At 36.3% G+C, this 20210-nt stretch overlaps 1 pseudogene across 1 annotated transcript; it reads left to right on the forward strand.

Moving 5' to 3' along the window:
• Positions 1-5093: 5093 nt before the first annotated feature.
• On the forward strand, positions 5094-19205 carry LOC123801297 (large ribosomal subunit protein eL30 pseudogene; annotated as a pseudogene). Its single transcript, XR_015724168.1, has 2 exons — positions 5094-5165; positions 17540-19205. The product of XR_015724168.1 is annotated as a large ribosomal subunit protein eL30 pseudogene (transcript).
• The last annotated feature ends 1005 nt before the right edge of the window (positions 19206-20210 follow it).

The following is a 20210-nucleotide window of genomic DNA, read 5'->3' on the forward strand; positions in this document are numbered from 1 at the left end:
AACCTTGGGCAGAAAGCTTTCCTTGTCTCGTAATGATCACGCCATACTTTTAAACAGTGTATATTTCAATGTTTGTTGAAACAACTCCAACACGACTGCCAAATAAATAAATAAATAAATAAAAGCTTGCAAAAATATCTAGGGACGTTCTGAAAAAGAAAAATAAAGAGGCATGAAGTTACTTTATATTAAGACTTATTAGAAAAGTATAGAAGTTTACAAAAATTAGTATGGATGCACGTAAACAATAAGATAAATATAACAGAAGAGAATTCAGAAACAGATTAAAGTAAACAAAGATTTCAGCTGTCATTTCAAGCCAGTGAGGAATAGATGTTATTCGGGGAATGGTGAAGAACTGAGTGGTTAGGTGGGAAGAATGGAGCAAATGGTTCGTAAGGTGCTTAACCACATTCATAATCAGATAAATATTGCTTGCAGTTATCATCAGAATGGCAAGTTAAAAAAATTGATAATAAAAAGAGATAGTTATGGGAAGATAAGTCTTCTCTTACATGGTTGGGAAAACTGTACAGCCTCTTTCAAGACAATTAGGCAATACCAATTAACCTAAGAACTGAATATATCTGTTGGTCAGGAATTCTCCTTTCAGGAATAAATCCTACAGATACTACTACACATAGCACAAATAATTACATGCAATGATGTTCACCAAAGCATTGCTGGTAATAAAATATTAGAAACAACAAATGTCAAGATGGGGCTGTTTATTTAAATGCAAAAGGACTATATCTGCTCAACAAAATACTAAGCAGCTGTTTAAAAAGGTGTGACAGGGGTATCTGGCTGGCAGAGCATGCGACTCTTGGTCTCAGGGTTGTGAATTCAAGCCCCACATTGGATGTAGAACTTACTTAAAATACATAGACAGATATCTAGATAGATAGATGGATAGGTAGGTAGGTAGAGAGAGAGAGAGATGATAGAAAGAAAGGTGGGGCAGGTTGCAGATACTGACAAGAAAAGGCCTCTAAGAATTATCAAGTACAAGGAACAAATTGTGGGACACTGTATACATCCTGCTAGCTTTTATGTAATAATTAGGGAAATATAGCTATAGTGTCTTCCCTCTCTGTGAAACATACACACATATACTCATATACACATAGACTGTCTCTGCTTAAAACTATTAACAGTGAGTGTCTCTGTATAAGGGAAATGAGAGTCTGAGGAAACAAGAAGAGGAAGGAAATTTACTTTTCAGTTTCCTGTATGTTTGGTTTTATTTTTAATTCTGTCGTCTAATCATTTTATACATACATACATACATTTCTAAGGGTCAATTTTGAAGCCAATCACCCAGAATCCAGGACAAGCATGTGGTATAGTTTAAGTCCCAGGAGAGTTCACCACATCCAATACGAAGGGTACTACGTGAATTAATTTACGACGGCATGCCTAGATTGCACGAGAATCAAAGCAGCAGTGCTCGTTATCTAAACTACCGCTCTGAACTGGCTAGTGAGGTATGTGGATTAGTTGAGCTGCTTCTGGACAGGCTAGGCGGGCCGCGTGGTGGCCTCAGTCTGTTTAGTATGCAGCCACAGACACAACCATGAATTACAAAGCAGAGGAAGGGCTTGGTGCCAGTGCCAACAGGAGATAAGTAAACCAAGCCCACAGTATTATTTGTCCCTAGGACACCCTCCATTCTAGTGTCTCTGAAGCCTGTAATTAAACGGAAGGAAAAATAGGCTCTTCACTTGTGAACTTATTTATGAGGCGGTCAGAAGCCTGACTTCTGTCAGTGGACTGAATGATCTTAAGAAATCCTGGGAAGGGAAAGGAAAGCCAGAGGACTAGAAAAGAGATGAAGTGGAAACAAGGACAACATGTTTGATTTAGCTTTGGAGACTGGAACTATGACCAGCCGGATACTAGATTAAATAATTCTTGTGAAAAAAAAAATGCATGATTTCGCAGCAGGTGGCTGGCTGGGAGTATGGCAGCTGATTGGAGGTGTAATCTATACTAACAATACTACTGCAAACACCACGACTCTATTTGGTGCTAAAATAAAAATTCATATTCATTGCCACCTCTCTTTTCCCGGATTGCTATTTATCGTTAGCTTCTGTGACTTTTTTACACCACTTCCAAAGGCCAGCATGGTAGATTCTGCCAAAGACAGCAGTTTCTCTTGTGCCTTCCCTTTTCAGCATTATGACAGTTTGAAGGTCTTAGAAAAAGAAGTCTGCCCATGAATGTCCTTTTACCTGTATAAATTTTCAGTTTTTTATTTTGAGATAACTGTAGATTCACGTGCAGTTTTAAGAAGTAAAACAGAGGTCTTAAATACCCTTTACCCAGTTTTCTCCAATGGTAACATCTTGCCCTATACAATATCACAACCAGAGAACTGATACCAATACTGATACAATCCACTGCCTCGTTTTTGTAATTCATGTTTTATCATTTAAAAGTTGTGACTAATCCAATACTTTTTTTTCCAAATGCATGCTTATGTATGTGAATGGTAGTGAGTTGACATCACAAGAAGTCAAGTTGAAGATGGATGTCTGCTACTAGTAACATGGTCTCTTAAGTCCTTAAAATTCTATGGACTTCTTATGTTTGAACGTAAGGGTGGAAGGAAGGAAAACTCTTGGAAAGAATCAGGAAAAAGGAGAAAGAGTATCTTGTATGAGATTATACTCACAATATTTACTGAGTACTTGGGTATTGAACTCTATAATCATTATCCTTGTAACAAGAGAATGGACAGATGTATGTGCAATGGTACAGTGCTGGTCATTTACCCAGCCTTTCTCCCTTGCTGGTAGCAGAAGAAAGTAAGTCCTGCAGAAAAGGATGGTCATGAGGTGATGTGAAACTACTATCTGGATTTGCAGCCTGGCAGAAGTCCAAATTCCCTGAAGCTCTAAAGTTCTATTGATATTTGTCCTTAAAGGTCATGGCATGCAGGTGTTCAAAAACAAAAATCTAAGGACCCAAATTCAAGGGATTTAATAAGAAGAAACAGAAGTTACAAAAAGAAGCGGGCAATGCATAAAGGAAGGTCCAAAGAAAAAGGAAGGTGGCATCAATCACTCTTTATAGAAATTAATGGAGCAGGATAAAGTTCTACAAGTCAGAAGGCCTGGACTGAAGTCACCACTTTGCACTAACGAGAAGTGTAACAATAAAACATTTATCTTCTCTTAAAACTGTATTTCCTGCAAAACAATGATAATAATATAAATGTGTCTCTTGCACATAATTTTTTTAAAAGATCAACTTGAAAATACCAAGATGAAATCAGACCAGGCATAGACATAAGGAATTGAGTATTGGAGCATCATAGAATAAAATAAATTACAAAGTCAATTCAGTTCATGGAAACTATGGGATCCAGGGTTATGTAAGGAGGACCTCAAAGGAGGCGGTATGTCTGGCTGTCCGATTGCATCATTTGCTTCTTCTCCCCACTGAGAAGAAATACTGATCAGATTGCTCAACCAATGGTCCATTTTCAGTCTTTATCTTACTTGACCTAATTGGCAGCATTTGACATAAGCAATCACTTCTTCCGTAAACACTTTCTTCACCTGGCTTCCAGAACAATACGTTTCCTGATTTTCTTCCCATTTTATTAACTGTCTCTCTCCATCTCCTTTGCTGATTATCCCTCATCTATCCAGACTTGACATGTTTGAGATGCCCTAAGGCTAAGCCTCAGACCTCTTTTTTTTCTATTTACCTGCATTTTCAGGAATCTCATTCAGTTTCAGAGATTGTCCTCCACAAACTGAAGACTCCAAAACTCATCTCTCCAATCCAGATCTCTTCGCTGAACTTGTATAACCAACTGCCAATTCCATATCACCATTAGGATGTCTACTAGACTTCTGCAAGTAAACTTGCCCCAAATCTAGATTTTCCCCACCTCTCCTCTCCTCTTTCATTCCCACCCATCTTTCCTATATCAGTACATTACAAATGTTTCCTTTTGGTTGTTCAGACTAAAAAGACTTGAAAACACTTTTTAGTTCTCTCTTTCATACCATCTCCAGTCAATCACCAAATCCTGTAGTCTCTGCTTTCAAGGTATATACAGACCCCTACCACTTTCATTACCTCCTCCAGCAACTTTTCACCTGAATTTCTATCACCTGCCACCTGAATTACTTCAATGGCTTCCTAGTAGATTTTTGTTTCCTTCTGTTTTTACACTTGCCTGCCTACTGTCTACTCTTGATACAGCAACCACAGTGATGCTCTTAACTGTAAGTTGGATCCTGTCACTCTTCTGCACAAAACTCTTGAGTGGCTTCTTATTTCCCTCAAAGTGAAAAAAAGAAATCCTTGCAATAGTTTACAAAACCTCACAGGGCCTGTTCTCTCTTCTCCTTCTGGCCTCATATTCTACTGGTCTCCTCTTGACTCACTCTGTTCCCAGCACACCGGACTTCATGCTTTTCCTTGAACTCCCCAGGCATTCTCCTGCCTCAGGGCCTTTGCATTTGTCCTTCCCTCAATCTTGAAGGCACCTCTCTCATTTACCCATATGGTTTACTTCTTCACCTCCCTAAGCCCTTGGTTCAAATGCCACATTTTCACTGAGGCTTTCCCCTACCACTATATTTGATATTATGAGAACCTCGTCCCCAGCCAACACTCCCTATCTACTCTTTCTGTAATTTGTGTGTCCCAAAGAATTTTTGGAAAGGCCTACTTGTCATGCTGTTGTTTCTGTCCCCCCTCTGAAGTGAAACCGTCATGAGCAAATGTAAGGGAACTAACATGAGTTGGCTTCTTGGTGAGTTACAGGTAGAGACTACACCAGGTGAGTTGTCACACAAAGGAAACTTGATTTGCAGCAAAAAAGGAGATCATGAGGATACTTTCAAAGCCACATCTTTATGAGTAGGGTGAGTGGGTTTCGTTGATTTAGGGTTAGGATAGATATTCAGAAAGTAGAGCTCTGTTATCACACGTAAAGGCAGGCATAAGATTGTGCAGGATTGCTTAGAAAACATGCCTATATCTGCAACCTGGGTTATGTTAATGAAGTGTGTGCTCCTCCTCGGCCTGAGACTGTAACATTATAATGAAGCAGAGGTTAACTGTGGACAGAGGAAGGTCTATGGCTATGCTCCGAGAGCCAGTACAAACTGCATGGGGCCCTGGGCTCCTTATGTCTGGTAAGGAATACAGGGACTTGCTTGCTTTTCAAGCAGCCCTGGGAGTTTTTACCACTGATTTATTGTCTCTGTTGTGGTGAGGGTAGAGACTTGTTAGTTTGTGCATTTCCTTTGTTCCTTTAAAATCCTTAACTATGGACGTTTTTGCATTTCTTTGTAATTTGGACACTTCCTAAGAAGTTCTGCAGGAAGTGTGCTTGGGCAAGGAGAGCTGGTAGAGCCTGGATTACAGAGAATACTGGGGGTTGGGGTCGGGAGGAAAAAATAACATCTCTTGTGTCAAGAAAGCTATCTCGTGTCTTTGTTTTACTGGGGATCCAGAACTCTTTCTGCTTTCAGGAAGGAAATGTGCCTACTGCTGTTTTGTTCACTGTGTACCTCCAGTACCTGCAACAATGCCTTTCACATAGTAAGCACACAATAAATATGTATTGAATAAATGAGCTAAATAATCGATTAAGTAATGAGCGAATGAGCTAAATAATTGATTAAGTAATGAGTGAATGAGCTGACCTGAGAGCCAGCTGCTTGCAGGAGGAGAGGGCCAGACATTCTTCTACTGTGAAGGCACCCTCCAGATTATATGAGGGGGGGGGGGGGAATAAGCACTAATTAAAGGTCACTTTTGCTGGAATGTAACTGACCAACCTAATGTCACATGAATATGAAAAGGTATTAACCAGGAAAAAAATTCGGGGGGGAAAAAGAGACTCAGAATTTCCACAAATGCACCGTAGTCAGATGGACCTAAGCTCAGCTTGGGGAGATAGTGTCTCTACAGCTTTTTGGACGGAAAAAACTTGACATTGGTTTGTTCTACATTCATTATTAGATTGTACCAGCAACTAAGAGGCCATGTCTGAAATGGACCATTAAATATAGTCCTTTGCAGATTTAACACAAATTATATCACTCTGAAAAGGGCTTTTGACATAACTTGGAGTTAAACATTTGCTGTAAGTGCCTCTGCTTATGGTAATAATTGACAAACCGTGCTTAGGTTAGAAGTGAGTAAGAGTTGTTTTATTAACTGGTAACATTACTGAATTCTTGAAAATTGCAAATTCTGGTCGTGTTTTAAAAACAATTGGATAAACACTGCAGTTGCTAAATAGCTGAGCTTATTGCTTTGTAAATGTAACGCGACAGATATTAAACTCTACTTCGCAGTTTCTTTCACCAACTTCAGTGGAATTTTTTTTCCTTGTCAGATATTAAAAGTTTAGGATTCTAACTTCCAAATTTGATTTTTAAAAGACATTGCTCAAAACTCGGTGAACGCATGAGGGAGAGTCTTCGTTTTCCTTTCATATTGTAACCGAACCGTCAGTTTGCTCCTTGGTGAGTCACGGATCCCAGGTGGAGTTGTCACACAAAATAAACTTTATTTGCAGCAAATAAGGAATAGCTTCCAAAGCTGGGACTCCCGAAGAGGGTGAACGGGCACCTTTTGTTTAGGGTTTTGAATATTTAGATAGGGTAGCCTTGTCATCCTCTGCAGAGGCGAGCATAAGGTCACGCATGCGCCTTAAGGAGCGGTGCCGGCACTACATTGTATGTTATGTAAATGAGGCTGCCGCTCCTCCTTGGGTGGAGATTTTGTTTTAGTATTATAATGAGGTAGAGGCAATTGCTGGTTCTTCCAGGGGGTCACCTTACGGCCTATGTGCAGATGGAAGTCAGGGGTTTAGCTCAGATGATCTGGGTGGTCTGGGCTGGCGGGATGTCTTGTCAGGGCAGTCATCATCATCTGAGCCTGGTTGTGGGGTTTCGTTTGCCTGAGGTAAGAGGTAAGCCAGAAAGAAGAGCTTAAGGAAAAATGTAAGACCAAGGTTAGTGAGTACAAGCAGGTGGGCAGTAAAGGTCCCGTCTTGGGGTCCAACCCCGTAACAGTATCTCATATTACTTACGTCTCTACCTTCATTTTGGGGCGCTGGGTTTTCTCTCTTTTCACATAAAGATTAGAGTCAATATTTCTTTCAAAAGAATTATCAGAAAATACTTTCGAACTGTTGTGTTATTTTAAATCCACAAAAGGTAATGGGAAAATTCAGAGTTTATCAGTTTTGCTGACTTTGTTGCCATGACAGTTGGTAAAGGGAAATTGGTCTTGCTAGCCCCATTTACCTATACGGAAATTGGCTTGATTTGGTTCATAGAAAGGAAACTTAACTTTATTTCCATACCCTGCACTGACCAAAATAGCCATAACTTTGTGATCCATGGAGGTTCCTAACTGTAGCTACTAATTACTAAGTCTCTGTCACTGGGCTAAGCAATTTACAAACATTAATTCACTTAAAAAATGAAGTATTTTCATGTAAAGTCGTTCCATCTTACACATGGAAAAAGTAAAGCTATGGAGCTTATGTAACTTGCCAAAGTTCACACAGCTAAGAAGTAACACAGATAAAATTGGGAACAGACAACTGTAACCACCAGCAGAATTTATACACAAATACTCTTCTTTTAACCTCTAGTTATTGCCTTTCAAACATGGGGTACAGAGTCATCAATCTGTTATTGAGGAATACCAGCAATGGTCACTTAAATAAGATTTACTTCCAAAGAACTTTATTGGTACCCAATGTGTGCCAGATATTGGAATAAAGAGATGAAATTTCTAGTCTATTTCTCTTCTGTAACACAGGCTATTGAAATAGGTGTTCTTTGATAACTGTCTAAAGAAAATGCTATTAGAATTTATAGACATAGCAATTATTTTCACATTGGAAAGAGTTGAAAACAATGACTGTCTACCCAAAATCTTTGCCTCCCTTCTTATATCACTGGCTTTATTGAACTTTTCATTCTTCTCACATCCCCATGGATGGTTGGACCCTTTGCTATATCCATTCATTTACCTTATTAATGATTAGTATGTGACCCAGCTATAGACATTGAGACATGGAAAGGCAATATGCTGTAGGGGACATGGAGTATAGGAAATACTTCTCCACACATAAAATATTAATCAGAGGATGATAAAACCTTTCTGACTTGGATATTTTGTGTTTAAAAAATTATGTCTAATTCATAACAGATTTCATGGAAGAGACAATATTGGAGACGGATTGGGAAGGAATGTATAGTGATAAATAGTACAAGGGCATCTCAGTGGAAATAACAGAGTAAACAGAAGTACATATTCAAGATTGTGTAAGATACAGTTGGGGACTGGCAACCAGAGTCTCCAATGTGGCTAGAAACCAGGGATATGAGGCCAGATCATAGAGGCCTTAAATATCAGAATAAAGAGACTGGTCAAATTTTTACCTACAGGAAACAAAACTACTTAGAAGACTTTTGAGCAAGACAACCCCATGCTCAGTATCTCATCTAAACTAACCATGGCTGGAGAAGATGTCAACTGAAGTGCTTGTGGTTATTAACATCTAGATCGATAAAATGACCACATGTATTTCAGCATATTATTAATAATTAATCATGTGTTTAATTAGCTTTTATTCAGAAGCTAGGCAGGCTAATAATTAATCAGATTCCTAACAGGATGAAAATAATTTAGACTATAAATGTACAAAATGTACCAAAATGTCAAAGAAGCAAAATATTCATTTTCCTATCATGTAATTTTGCCAGAAAATCTCTAGAATGAGGAATGTGAAAGAAAATGAAAGATTGACTACTGCATGCTCTAGGGAACAATTTATGCTCCATGGAGCCTGCCTTCCACTGTGGCAGAGGAAAGGAGCACTTTGTCTTTATAATTTAGACTATAATTTGGGTTGTGATAGGGTGACGCCAAGTGGCTGAAAAGGGAAAGGCTTAGTCAATAGAAATCAAAATAAGAACAAAAACTTGCACTTGTGGTGACATTTATGACTCCCAAGCAACAACCCGAGGAAATTATACTCGTCGTAACTTGGAATCATTAAAAAAAAAAAAATCAACAACTAGCAATTTCTTTCCTTCTGAGTAGCTTAAAATCCTTACAAGTGGATGATAAAAGCCAACAGAAATTGAATCATATAAGCTGAATTGTTAAATAAGATATTTTCTTTCAAAATAAAAAAAATTAATTCTCTATTAAATTTCTTGATTCAGAGGTATATTTTTGAATGCCTTTTTTTTTTCTTTTCTGGTGTTATCAATAACAATAATAACAACAATAATAAAATAATTTTTTTGCTGTTCAGTCTATAAAATGGACTTTCAGTGCAATATTTCTGAGTAAATTTACTCAAAATTGTTCAAATAAATACTTAACTAAAATACTGCTTTTGGAATCCTTTAGGAAATAGCTACATGATGGTGGAAGGAAATATATTTCCTTCTGGCACACTCTATAGTCAATTTGTGTTATTTCCAGGAAATACTTAGTGTTTTTAGAACTGATTTTTAAAAAGCATCTACATTTTTACTCGCTGAAAATTAAAAGGACTCCCTAGTCCAATATTCATTCATTATTTATTTATTCAATAATTTTCATCCAGTAAATACTAGATTGAACCAAATAAAATTATAATCTTTATTGGTTAAAAATGACTAAACATTAGCAATTACATGTCATTCCACCCACTGTTTAGTAAGTACTTCTGGATAATGGTGATAGATATATGGTATCTTTCTACGTGGACCCCTGATCCTCTGACATGTGACCCATCAGTCTAGTACTAACAACCCCACCGGGGCAGCCCATTTTATGTTTGGATAATTCTAGCAAAATGACGAATTTTTTTTTTCCTAAATTGAGCTGAGTTCTTTGTTTCTGAACCTCTGCACATTGGCTCTAGTTCTGGCTTTTGAACCCCCTATGCACATAAAAAGCTACTCGGTTTCATGTATCATTAGTCTGCAGATATCAGAAAACCGACTCTGCTTTTATTTCCGCTTCTGTCTTGTGGTTTTATCTTCTCTGGATGAAACATTTTAGTTGCTTCGCCTGAAATGTGGTGATCCCAAACTGGCATTGGAAAATGGCCAGGGCATCTTCCTGTTGTGTTTCTTCTCTGAGCTTCTGTAATATCCCTCTCTTCTGGCTTTCTTCTTGCCTCTCAGAATCTCTTTACTTTGCTCTGGATTCTTTTTTTCTTTTTAATACTAACCCCTTCAACGTCAGTGTTCCCAGGATCCCATCCTCAGCCTTTTCCCTTGTTCACTAAATGGACCCTGGATACAGTATCCTGTCTTTGGGCTTCAAGTATCATCTGCATGCTAAATGTTTCCAGCTCTAGCAGAAAACTTTCTGAACTGCAGACCTTTATATTCAACTGTGTCATAGGTATCTCTACCTATATCTATCCTTCCAGCCGGACATATCCACACTTACTATATCCACAATACACCATCTTCTACCAAGCTGTTATTTATTCTGTATTGTCTGTTTTTTCTCCACCCATTCTGCTACTAGAGGCAGAAACAGATGTCCTCAGATACCATAATTCTCATTCCTTGGTTATCTCCCTCTCTCCCCTCTCCCACACACAAGAGGTGACAAAGTTATAGTAAAACTATTCTTCTTACTCTCTTCGATGCATCTACTCTTGGATTTTTTGCTACACGAGAGCTGGAACCTATCCGCCAGACTCCTATGCTCCCACAAAGGTATTCTCATCTGTGGGTGGCTGTTAAAATTGGTGTTTCTGTGGGACTTTGAGGACTGGAATCTCCTGTTTTGCCAATTTGCTGATGTCACTCTGTTGTTTGATTTTTGAATGTTATATCAACCTTACTTTTCTAGGATAATCCCTAATTGGTCTTAACATATTATCTGTTTTGGTTTGGGTTTTGGTTTTGGTAGCAGCTTTATGGAGATATAACTCACATATCATATGTCATCATTTAAAGTGTAAAATTCAATAGTTTTTAATATATTAACAGAGCTGTGCAACTATCATCACGACCAATTTCAGGATATTTTTATTACTCCCAAAAGAAACCCTGTACTCTGTAGCTATCATTCCCTAACCCTCCAACTCCTCTATTCTGGGAAACCACAATCTGCTCTCTGTCCCCATAGATTTCTCTATTCTGAACATATAATATATATGGAATCATAGCATATGTAGTCCTTGTGATTGGCTTCTTTGACTTCACATAATGTTTTCAAGGTTTATGAATATGGTAGCAATATTATCACTTCACTCCTTTTTATGGCCACATAATACTCCATTGTAGAGATATGCCTTATTGTGTTTATTCATTCATCAGTTGATGGACATTTGGATTGTTTCCACCTTTTGGCCCTTATGAATAATGCTGCAATGAACATTCATATACAGATTCTTCCGTGGACATATGTTTTAATTTCTGTTGGGTATATACATAGGATGGAATTCTTGGATCAAATGGTAACTCTATATTTAAGTTTTTGAGAAAATGTCACACTGTTTTCTAAAGCAGCTGTACTGTTTTACATTCTCATCAGTAGTGAACAAGGGTTTTGACTTTTTCGTATACTTGCCAACATTTATTATTAGCTTACTTTTTGATTCTAACCATTCTACTGGGTGTGAAGTGGTATTGCTTTGTGGTTTTGATTAACACTTTCCTAATGACCAATGACTTTTAACATCTTTTCTTGTGCTTATTGGTCATTTGTGTATCTTCTTGGGAAAAACATCTACTTGAATCCTTTGTCCATTTTTAAAATTTAGTTGCATTTTACTATATGAGCCCTTTATATATTCTGGCTACTTAGTCCCATATGAGATACACAATTTGCTAGCAAATTCCTCCACTGTGTTGGTTGCCTTTTCATTTTTTTGATAGTGTTTTTTAAAGTAGAAAAAAAAATTTATTGGGTGCCTGGCTGGCTCAGTCAGAGGAGCATGCGACTCTTGATCTCAGGGTTGTGTGTTTGAGCCCCATGTTGGGTGTAGAGACTACGTAAAAATAAAATCTTTAAAAAAATTAAGTACAAAATTTTTTAAATTTTAATGAAGCCCAATTTACCTTTTTTCCTACGGTTAGTTGTGTTTTAATTGTCATCCCTGAAAAAAAACAGTGCCTAATTCAAAGATACAAAGTTTACACATTTTTTTTTTTTTCTGAGAGTTTTATAGTTTTAGCTCCTGCACTTTGGTGCAATTCATTTTAAGTTAATTCATCCATATGGTACCAAGAAAGCTGCAGAAATTTAAATTGTTATCTTATATGTAATGTGTCATTTTTCTCCGCTTCCAAGATATTCTCACTATCTTTGCTTGTTAGTTTGATTATAATTTTTATTCACACGGGTTTCTTTGGGTTTGTCTTACGTGGGAGGTATGGACCTTTTTGAGTCCATAAATGAATATTCCTTATCCAAAATGTTAAGGGCTTTGGTCATTTTTTTTTAATCTTTTTTTTTTTTCCTGTCCTTACTCCTCTTTTCCTTCTGGGCACCAATTATGCATATGTTAAGCCATTTTAGATTGTCCCAAAGGTCTCTGAGAACTTGTTCATTTTTTTCAATCTTATTTTTTCTTTTCTTCAGATTGGTAATTTATACCGATCTATGTTCAAGTTCACTGACATTTTCCTCTCTCACCTCCATTCTGCTAAAATTTCTTTGTTGTTTTCTGTTTCTTTACTGAGATTTCCTATTTTTTTCTAATATATGATCTTTTCCCCATGAAGCACACTATAATAGCTACTTTAAAGTCCTAACAGGTCATTTCAACATCTGTGTCATTTTAGCTTGACATCTGTTGATTGCCTTTTTCTTAGAATAGCTCACAATTCCTATTCTGTGTATGTCAGTTAATTTCGGATCATGTCAGGAAAACTGTGAATGCTTTATTTTTATACTGTGGATTCTGCTATAATTCTTTGGAAAATATTTTTATTCTCCTCTTAGCAGTCAATCAATCCAATTATTTTTAGATTATAAATTCTGTCTCCTTTTCTGAGGATGGTGGCTCAAGTCTCAGATCAATTTCTTAAAACGTTACTCCATTGTTTGAGTCAGTCCTGTTCTTAGTTGGGCTGAGACTTATGAGAATTCATTCCCAGAATTAACAATTCTTTCCCTAGCTCTTTGCCATCTACGCACATCCCCAGACCACCTATTTTCCTTTTTTTGTTTCCTGTGGCCAGAAAAAAGTTGGAACTTCCACACCATATCAACCTGAAGTTGTGGTTTACCTTCAAATACTTCTAAAAGAAAACAAATAAACAAACCTTGGAAACTCCCCCATAGTGTTGCTTCTCCATACCAACACTCCTTTCCATAGTCTAGAGTTGTTTTTCTTTGTTTGTTTGTTTGTTTTGCGTAGATGTTATAGCTCTTATCAACAGTAGGGTTGGGCTATTGGAAGTTCAAATAACTATACCAGAACTGAAACTCACGTTGTTTGGTTTTGTTTTTTGTTTTGTTTTTTTGTGGGTTTTTTTTTGTGTGTGTGTGTGTTTTTTTTTTTTTTTTGGTAAAGTATTCTGCCCCCATTTTTTTTTTTTTGATCCTATATTCCAGAGAGAATTACATATAGTTCTGATTAGAAGGAAGGAGAAATGGTGTGACAAAAGAAACAGTATTCAATTACTAATCCTACACCTTTGGTATATGAAGAAGCTCATGGTATAGAGGAAAGAAAATCTGAGTTTTATTCTTATTTGTAATTTCAAAAAATAATTAATTACTAATTGTTTGTGCTTGGGAAAGTCATTTTGCTTTTCAGAGCATCAATTTTCCTAGGAATGTATTATCAGACCTTTTTGCAGAAATCCTTTATAAACTCCATATTTCCATAGAAAATAAGGGGTTATTATATTCAGAATCCTGACCTAGCTTTCTTAATAAATAATTTGTTTGGTATGTTTGATTATCAAGAAGCATTTTAGCATTTTGCCAAAGTCAAAGAGAAACCTAAGAAGCATGCAGAGACTGGGTTTTGATCTGTGACTTAGTCTACATTGTTGCCGCCCCATTAGTTGAGGCTGAAATAATCACCGTCTGAGGATCCATCATGCCCTCTGAGCATATTTTTCTTTGCTTAGTTTTCAGGCGGGCCTGGAATTAGGGATCTAAATTAGAAATTATCCTATCTGCTTATTAACTTAGAGATCAGTTTCATTTTTTAGAGAAAGCAATTAGGAATATGATGAGCCTGCAGTAAGAGAGGCTGTCTGAAAGCTCTTTATGGTTCTCATCACTTAGAAGAATAGCTAAGCAATAAAACACATCTGAAATTTATGGATTTAAGACTTAAACCATGGTGACTATAATTTTTTATTTTAATAAGCTTTTTACTCCTCAGTAAATGAATAAGGAGTAATTTTTAAATTACATTTGCTCCGTCATGCAGTTACTTTATTTCTGCTTCCTTACAACATACCCATTTGTTTGTTAGAATTTGTATTCACATATTACTTGTAACTGGCATATAGGTAAAAAGCTATGACAAAAATAATTCATTTGGGATTTCAAGCCTTAAGTTTCACTTAATTTTAGGAAGGAAAGGAAAGAGAGGAAACAAATGACTTTTAAAAAGATAAAAGTATTTTTTATCCTATTATAAAATATTGATAGAGTTTTAGACTGGAATTTGAAATTACTTGATAATACCTGGCACTTTATATGAAGCGTTATCTGATCAATTTCTTTGGCAAAACCATTTAGCAATGAAAACTGAAATATATTCTGCTTCAAGGTATTTTATCAACGAATTCCTGCATATTGTATTTGAAATTTCACGTTTGGGTGGTACATATGAATGCAGCATGATAAATACCAAAAATTATTCTTATTGAGAACCTCAGAATTTCAATGGCTATGAATAATTTATTTTCCTTTTTATTTCAGAGTTTCAAAGAACCTGTCAATAACTCTAGCTTTAATATAATTTCACCATCTTTATGTTTTACTAGTAATTCTTTTCTTAGTAACATCTCTAGAACCACAGTGTGTGATTTGTTACATTATTATGACCTAGATATTCATCTTTGCTCTTTGAAATAGGAAGGTCCTAGAAGTGAAGTTAGAAGAAGTGTCTGGGTTTCTGTTGTAAGGTTAGCTGAATGCTTTTAATAAACCAAGTAACCTGCTTTCCTACCACTTGAAAATGGAGAAATCCTGTTGCCATTACCATCAACAGAAGTTTGAATAAAAACTCTTTGAAAACATTAGTGTACTTTCCTATGATATCTTGTGCATAATGAGCATTCCTTATACAAATTATTAGAATTGATAGTGTTAGCCCTAAGAGAATTGAAACCTCAGTGAAAATGGTGGGCTAAAGTAGTATAAAAGTCCTCCCACTATGAACAACTAGAGATGCTGGATTTAATACAACAATATATGAAATGTGTGGCTGAACTAAGAAAATGGAATAAAAATCCCCAGGTGGTAGAAATGAAAAGTGGTCAGTTCATGGGCTGAATCTCTGGAAACCATAGGGCACAAAAAATAGAAGCATTGAGTATCAGACTCAGTGTATGTAGCACTTGGAATTTCATGACCAACTTTAGTTCATTTATATAAGAAGTTGGAAAAAAGATAGCTACATATAGCTGGAGCCCTAAGAGAATTGAAACCTCAGTGAAAAGGTAAACTAGAATAAAATCTATACACTGACACAGGAAACAGATAGACAGCAATGAAGCTTCTCCCTGGCTAAATTCTGGATGGGGAGAAAAAAAAAAAGAAAGAAAAAGAATTTGGAAACCTGAACTCAAGTCTTTGAATATTAGAGTCTAAGTTACTAACAACTACAAGATAGAGAAATTCACATCTCAATAATAAAGATAAAAATTCGTTCCAAATCTGTGAGTACCTAACAAAGCAAATATGAAAACATTTTAAAGAGACATTCCACCATCAGATCACAAGAAGATCCGACAGAAGGAGGTCTATTGAAATATCACAATAAAATAGGGGAAGATTATTAAGAACTGAAGAGTGAATCATAGAATTGAGAGATAAATTGGAGAAAATCTGCAGCAGACAGTGAGATAGAAACATGGAAAAGTTCAGAGACGGGGAGAATAGATTGAATGAATGCCCAACACACGTTTGATAGGAGTTCCAGGAGACAATATGGAAAGTAACAACATAGTTGTTAGAACACAACATAGTTGAGACTTTTCAGAATTAAAATTCTTCATTTTTTAAGAAGCATAAGCTCCAGAAAGAACACATAATTCCACACTTAGACATAATTGATTAAAACTTCAGAACGTTAAATCAAAGAGAATATGTAAAATACAACTGAAATAGAGAAGATGTTACATAAAAAGAACAGTTAATTAGACTGACTATAGATAGCTCAACAAAAACAATAGGGGTCAAGATTATGGAATAATATCTTTACAGTGTGGAAAGAGAGTAACTGTGAACCTATAATTCTCTGTCCAGCTAATCTCTCAAGAATGAGGGTTATATGAAGAAAATTTCAGATAAACAAAGGCTGAGAGAATTTTCCCCTGACAGTCTCTTCCTTTAGGAAGAAGGATTTAAGTCCTGGGAGAAATGGGATGCAAGAAAATTTTGGGAAATATGTGAGTAAATAATCTTATAAGCTTTGTATTGTTTGTGTGGAAAGCAAAGCTATTGATTAAACTTTAAGTAAACTTTAGAAGTTAAAATAACCACAGAAGACTATAAATGCTACTGTAAAACTGAAATCAGTACGGACAAGAGCAAGACATGAGTTGTATTACACTAAGATTAATCCAGTGGAAGAACAGGAAAGAGAAGAAGCGTAAAGAAGGCATAGTATGGAGAGAATAATACTACGTGTACAAATAAAGTCATCGAGTGAATATAGTAAAGTTAAGCAGCATTATAAGTGTATTAGATGTGTGGTCACATTTAATTCTTACAATGTCAGGCAACAAGCATCATAAACATGTCATTTTATAGATTATGAAACTGGCAATGCAAATGATTTAAATAATTTGCTCAAATTCACATAGCTAGAACTCAGAGGGTCTGGGTCTGGAGTCCATTCTGTTACCACCATAGTTTCTCTATATACAAAATTCAGATGGTGAAATAAATCTAGTTATCACTAATTAATACGTAAATGGTTTAAGAGAGTAAAGTATAAATGATATAATATTGCCTATTAAAAGACTCTCAGAACAGATTAAAAGAACAAAAACATCAAAATATGTTATTTACAAAAGAAAAGCCTTACATAATAAATAATAAAATAATTAATAATGAAATTATGAAGGTGGGAAAAGATACCAAACAATGTCTAACTAAAGAAATGCTTACTTTATATTAATAACAAAATAGACAGTAAAGCAAAAAAAAAGTCTTACAAGGAGTTAAGATGATCATTATATGATGAAACAGGAATAATTTATCAAGAAAATAGACAATACTATTAAATTGCATTTTCAAGATGAAAGCAAAAAACCTGCAAATCTAAAGAGTTACTTGGAGAATATACAAACAATCAGCTTCCTTCCTTTCTCTCTTCCAGCTATTTTGGCAGCTGCTCTTGGTTGGGGCCATCCTGTACCTAAGGCAGGATGATGGTGCCTGCAAAGAAGACAAAAAAGTTCCTGGTATCGATCAACTCTAGGCTCCACCTTGTTATGAAAAGTGGAAAGTATGTGCTGGGGTACAAGCCGACCCTGAAAATGATCAGATATGGCTAAGCCAAACTGGTCATCCTTGCCATCAACTGCCTAGCCTTGAGGAAATCTGAAATAGAATACCACGTCACATTGGCCCAAACTAGTGTCTATCACCACAGTGGCAGTAATATTGAATGGAGCACAGTATGTGGGAAATACTAGAGTATGAGATTGGCTACCATTGATCCGGGTGATTCTGATAACGTTAGAAGCCTGCCAGAACAGACTTGTAAAAAGTAAATCACGCAAAATTTTTCTTTAATAAAATTGACCACAGCTTGTTTTAAACACACATCCATACATAATCAGCTAAAGAATAGCGTTATCTCCTCGATATTTATATATCAGAAAATAGTCATAGCATAATCTTCCTCTAGTTTTATCAATACCCTTTGCTAACACTCATGCTCAAAATTAACAAATCAAACTTGTTCAGAGTGCAAGGGATGAACACTTTAGCCAAAATTTCAAACATGCCTTGGACATAGTTCTAATGATGTCTCAATGTAAACAACTTATTTATGAAAACTTTCCTGATTTTTCCAACTAGGTACATCTCTCCTTATTTTGAATCTCCAAAGTTCTTTGCTTATATTACTTTATTGAATATGTCTTACATTAACTTGGTGGTTCTCAACCAGGGGCATTTTTCTCCACCAGGGGACATTTGGCAATGCCTGGTGACATTTTTGGCTCTCATGATTGTGGGGAATCTTGTGGTGGGTAGAGGCCAGAAACAATGCTAAGCATTCTAAAATGCGCAAGGCAGTTCCCCACAATAAGAAATTCTTTGGCCCAAAATATCAACAGTGCTGAGGCTGAGAAGGAGAAACCCAGTTTTCGTTTGTAGCTTGCTAATTTTCTTTTTCATCTTCTTCACTTTCAGTTACATTGAAAGTATCATGGGGACACCTGGGTGGCTCAGTCGGTTGAGCGTCTGCCTTTGGCTCCGGTCATGATCCAGGGTCTGGGATGGAGCCCTGCATTGGGCTCCCTGCCCAGTGGGGAGTCTGCTTCTCCCTCTTCCTCTGCCCTTCCCCTTGCTTGTGCTTGCTCTCTTGCTTTCTCTCTCTCTCTTTAAAAAAAAAAAAAGTCTTAAAAAAAAAGAGAAGGTGTCATGGACTGGGTCTCACCTGGGATTCCATAGAATATGCAGTGTCGTGCCTGCTACGAGGTACGTTAACATCTGTGAAACTGAATTTTCATTCAACGTCAGTCCTTAGTGTCCACTACATGTGGGGTGTTCTCTTCAGAATGTGTGTGAAAGTGTCTAAGCAAGTAGTCTTTGTCCTCTTGGAATTCCCAGATTAATAGTGAAAAAGAGGGTTAAATAGATACTTCATAATTCAATACACTGTACTTGAACAAGAATATGAGGGGAAAGTATGCAGTGTGACCCCAAAGTCAGAACTAAGGAGATTTCAATAGAGTAGATCGAAAACAAAGCAGAACCTATTTGGTCTACAATGATACTGAAAAGTTGCTTTACCTATTTCAGTGGTAAGCTAGGATTAGAAACCAGGGGCGCCTGGGTAGCGCAGTGGTTAAGCGTCTGCCTTCGGCTCAGGGAGTGATCCTCGAGACGCAGGATCGAGTCCCACATCGGGCTCCTCCGCTGGGAGCCTGCTTCTTCCTCTCCCACTCCCCCTGCTTGTGTTCCCTCTCTCGCTGGCTGTCTCTCTGCCACATAAATAAATAAAATCTTTAAAAAAAAAAGCAAAATGCAAGATATAAAGATGTAACACCAACAAAATCCCTTCCTTCCAAAATAAAGAATGTTATTAGGTTTGCATAAAAAAGGGAGACTTCCTTGAAGTCACCTTTCAATGCTGTTCTTGAACTGGTTAACTGAACAGATATTTTAAATTCCAAGAACTCTTCCTTGTACTTATTTGTCCCTTTTCCGTGGCATTCTGTTTTTGTTTTATTTATGAAATATTTTTTCTAATCTCTCTAAGGCCTCTGATTAGTGTTGTTTTTATATGAAGTTTTCCTGGAATTATCTGTGTTAGTTCCAGTGATATCTTTTCTCTTTTATGCTTATTTTGTTCTACTCTTTCATTTTGAAAGATTTATTTTATGTTTGATCATTGTTTGTGTATTCACATTTAAGACTGCAACATTATAATTCAGTAAAAGTCCTATGCACAGAATTCTTATATAAAAATAACTATTCCTCTTATATTCAGACAAGATCTATGTGAAGATGAGTTTAAAATTATTGAGCAACTCAAATAAGACTTGAAATAATGAAAAAGAATTCCATTCTTCAAGTGAACTATTACAAAATTTAAATCTATATAAATTAGAATAACAGAGAAATTAATTAACAACATGAATGGAACTCTCACTTTATAATTAGATTAGCTATTTCTAATATTCATGTGGAAAACTAGACAAGAAAAATATCCTGGATATTTTTGAAAAAGTAGAGAAATGAACATCATCATATATAATTTATATTATGACAATATAATAATTAAAAATATATGATAGAAAATAAAATTAAAAGTG

The sequence above is a fragment of the Ursus americanus genome, chromosome 4, assembly GCF_024610735.1.
Source record: "Ursus americanus isolate L20-20 chromosome 4, mUrsAme1.1.p, whole genome shotgun sequence".
Lineage (NCBI taxonomy): Eukaryota > Metazoa > Chordata > Mammalia > Carnivora > Ursidae > Ursus > Ursus americanus.